This window comes from Eurypyga helias, unplaced genomic scaffold, assembly GCF_000690775.1.
Source record: "Eurypyga helias isolate BGI_N326 unplaced genomic scaffold, ASM69077v1 scaffold27977, whole genome shotgun sequence".
Taxonomy (NCBI): domain Eukaryota; kingdom Metazoa; phylum Chordata; class Aves; order Eurypygiformes; family Eurypygidae; genus Eurypyga; species Eurypyga helias.
In genome coordinates, this window is record NW_010264053.1 from 16,185 (window position 1) to 16,400 (window position 216).

Genomic DNA, 216 nt, shown 5'->3' on the forward strand with positions numbered 1-216 from the left:
GGGAGCCGGCTGCCAGGGCCAGCTGACCCACGCTTCTCCTTTCCCGGAGAGGAGATCCCCGGCTCTTTCTGTCGACACGTGCAGAGTGCCGCTCGCCTCCTGTCCACAGGCCTAGCTGCACTCCCCCTCCGACATCCCAAGTTCCTCCCTCCCACCCCGCACACATTACAGGGCAGCTCCCAGCTTTTTTAAACAACGGGATGGATGTTTCTGCCC